General features: G+C 32.9%; 1 long non-coding RNA gene across 1 annotated transcript in view; it reads right to left on the minus strand.

The window, feature by feature from the left end:
* The window catches only part of LOC104910524, a 102,858-nt gene that overhangs the window by 16,965 nt on the left and 81,918 nt on the right, over positions 1 to 3,975 (minus strand). The gene's annotated exons all lie outside the window — the stretch shown is intronic.

A 3,975-nucleotide genomic window follows, 5' to 3' on the forward strand; every position in this document is an offset into this window, starting at 1 on the left:
TAAAAAAAAGTACATCCTCAAAAAAAAACAATAGCAACAACAACAACAAACAACTACTATTCTCTGCTTTTCAAAGCAACTACAATATACCTGAAGGATAAATTCCTATACAGGATAGACAATAACACGAACAAAAATTATCTGGTTGTATGCAGCTGACAGAGCAAATATCCTCTTGGAAAATACTACAGTCTGGGCCTACAACTGGTATTTTAAGATGATTTATCTTGAAAATATGTCTGAGTTTTACATGTGTATTGCAGCACTGAAAAAAGTTCTCCAAGTAATTTAATTGAATTCCAAAATTTCTTCTCATGTAGTGCTGGCGCATGAAGTTAAAATTTTCTTTGAATTTCAACAGGATTTATTCTCTGAAATATCTATCTGATTCTTACTTCATCTAAAATCTTTAGGAGGTGGCAGATAACCTTGGTGACTTAGTTATTAGACCTTCTCCATCCTTCCTTAAAAGATAGTTCATTTAGGGTAGATTCTCAAATAATCAGATAAAGTTTTCTTCACTACACTTATTACCATCATAAAGAGTATTTTATTCAAAAGCAAACATAATTAAAGAGTATTCACAATTCTTTATAGTAATGATGAGTACATTGTAAATACCATTACAACAGAGACAACTCCTTAAACTATTTAGGTTAAAATTTTTGTTCTATTTGCCTCCTTGTAGTCAAAGTCCCTGGCTAGTTGTGGGAGTTCTTAATCAGGAAACACTGTCACTTAAAACAATTGCACTGAAAAATAAAGATAAAGAAAGATTTTCATGGTAGGCTTGGGAGTCCATTAAAGAACAAATATTTCTTGAAGATATTTCTTGAAGGCTCAATTGTACATTTCTTACTGAGGTTACTTTTAAGCACAACTGTTAATATTCACTACTAAAATAGAGCAAAGCAGTCAGAAAGAAAATGGGAACATCAACAAATCCAGGCACACAGATGTTTGTTTAAATGAGTTTTACCATGCACTTTCAGTTCAAATAAGTTTCCCATCCATATTTGAGCAAGATCTTATACCAGAATCAAAATACATATTCTTTGAAAGGGCATATCTTAAAATAATCAAAATGTTTTAGATACTTAATTTTAATTCAGAAGTGCCTATTAAGTTATACCGCTAGTGAAATGTTAAAGAAAATCTTTGAAATTAAATCTGGGAGAAAGGGTTTTAAGAAATCTTGGGGAAAAAATGGTGTTCTTAATCAGAACAAAATTGTTTCTTGAAGAAACCACAAATTATAGAGTAATGCAGTAACTACAAAGCATATAAATTAGTTCGAGAGCAATCTAGATGTATTTCTGGATGGAAAGATTGAAGGATATAGTAAGAAAGCTGTAACATGGATTGACATCAGCAACAAAAACAACAAAGAATCTTGCTGTGTAGATAACATTTTCACATTTCTAAAATTTCTCATATCCTTATCTTTGCACAGCAGGGCTATGTTGTACTTAATTGAATTCTGAAGATTTACCAAAAATGTTTTGTGCAACATGTGTATAGAATTCATGTTAAGCTAGTGAAAGAATTTTCTCTCTTCATATATTTCTTCATTTAATAGTACATGCAAAAGCATTCCCCTACTTTGAGGGTATAATTCAAAAACATGATTTTTTGCTCTTACCATATGCTCTTAAAATACACAACAATTTGAAGCATCTTGGGCAAGTATCATACTCTTAAAGGTCATCAATTGCACTGTGCCAATGCTACTGCCATAGTGTCAACATGCCATTACATTCATCTCTTATCTACAGGGGCTTTCTTGAACAGATACGTATTCAGACACTGACGACATTTCTTGAGCTAGCAAACCAGATAAACTTTTAGTCTCTCAATTCTGTCTGGTGCCACTTCTGACTTGAACTTCAATTATTTTTTCTTAAATGCTGATTTAAGGCAAAAATTTGAGAGTCTTACTTATTCTGGTGAAAAAAACAATATGTGGATTCAGAAGGCAGAGCAGAAAACACCTAAAAGGGCACTAAGTATCTCTACAAGTATTGTGAGAAGATTAGATGATTACTCAAGCAAGCAGACAATCTGCTTTTCAAATATCAAAGAATTATTATTATTAACTAGTAGAAAACTAATCAAACTCATCCAACAGCCAAACATAAAAATAATTCTATAACTGGTCCCACAGGATTGGATTTGAAGGCAGAAAATAACATCTTGTAAGCTTAAACGAGAGAACTCCTATTCCAGATGACTGGTACCCTGCCTGTGTTCATAGGCGGAAAAAAAAATAAATGTAGATATTGGTTTTGTAGCAGCAGAGCTCATACACACAGCATGACTCCTATTGTGTCTGCTAGTCTCAGTTAGCATGAACTGCATCATTAGCAATAGCAAAATCATTACCATTGCACCTGTATTTCCTTCAGTATAAAAAAAGAAAAAAAAGTGAAAATTGGTGGCTTTGTGTTTTTTTATTTCAAAAAAAATTTCTCTGTAACACATTTTCTTTTCTCGTGTTTCTATGTAACAACAATAGAAGCAGAACTAACTTCTATTTGTGCAGCCTTGTGACATTTCTTGCATGAAACATTAGCTTTTCCATCTAAACTGTCTTAGCTTGTGCAGGTTGTCCATTTCTTACCCTTTCTGACTGTTGATTTTTTCACATCTTACTTCTAACCAGTTTTTAAGAAGACAGGTAGAATGTCCCCCACACAGTGACTGGAAGGCCTAATTAGGAAGGAATGTCTTTCAAACCCAAGCGCAGCACAAATTGAGAAAATATAACACTGCCCAAGTCTGTAAAACTTAATTCATCATGTGTCTTTCTACTCCTTAAGAATAACAGTGATCAGATTGTGTAGACTGTTGTGAAACCATCAGTCCAAAACAGAAAGCAAATCCGCAGCCATAACGAAAGACGCAGAATTTTATAGGAATACATGTCTTCTGAGTGTTAAGAAAGAACAGCTATTGCTTAAGAGGAAAAGCTGCCATTTCAGTAGTAAAATTTTCTATTACATACAATAGTAAATGTATAAAAAGATGATTTTACAATATTTATTTCCAAAAGTTCTGCAACATCTATTTTGCTAAAAACTGCAGTAGGAAGAAAATGAGACCAGTGCCTGCAAGTCTTAACAATAACAAATAACAAGAAGAATCTATCTTCTGTTAAACTTCTAGATAAGAATTTTAGAGAATTTGATGTGGGAAAAACATATATCCAAATCTTAGGAGGCATTAAAACCTCCTATGCAATAAAAGAAACATAATCTCAGAAAACAGTAAGACCTCCGTTTTCTTTGTGGTGGGAATACATGTGAGGTTCAAATTTTACTTGTACTACCAGAATGGCAACTTCAGTTTTAACAACTAATAACAGACACACAGAAGAAATACTATATTAAATGGGAGGTCCAGAGTTTGTTCTTTGCACCATGGAAACCACAAAGTAATAGCATCTTACTGACTGTAATTCACAGATTCCTTTGCATCCAATGGCCTCCAGATCAGTATTGAACAAGATCTATCACAGCTATTATAATGCATACTAGACAAAAGTTTTTTGTATTTACTTCTTTTTTTATCGTCCCAATAAAAAGCCAGGATGTAGCTTCACTCATCTGTTGTATATATAGTTCTGCCTCAATTTTTGTATTCTCATCTGGGATCAAACTTCTATGAGTAAATGGAATTAAATATTAATTATTTTTTCCAAGAAAAAATGCTTTTGTTCAGATTAAAAGGACAACAGTGTGGGTTTATTCATGCTCCATCTGCTGTTCTATTTTCTCCAATGGCAACTTCAAAGCACTTTAGCATTACTGAGTGTTTGCGAAGGAATGGCAGCACAGTGGTCCTCCCTCAGAGAAATCAGAAGAGTTCAAAAGTGAAAGAAATTCTTAGTCACTCAGCTGTTTAATTCACTATTTAATTGTATGTGTATTTATTTCTATTGATTTCTTTTTTTTTCTTTTTCTTTTTCTTTTTTTT

Source organism: Meleagris gallopavo, chromosome 4 (genome assembly GCF_000146605.3).
Source record: "Meleagris gallopavo isolate NT-WF06-2002-E0010 breed Aviagen turkey brand Nicholas breeding stock chromosome 4, Turkey_5.1, whole genome shotgun sequence".
NCBI classification, from domain to species: Eukaryota; Metazoa; Chordata; class Aves; order Galliformes; family Phasianidae; genus Meleagris; species Meleagris gallopavo.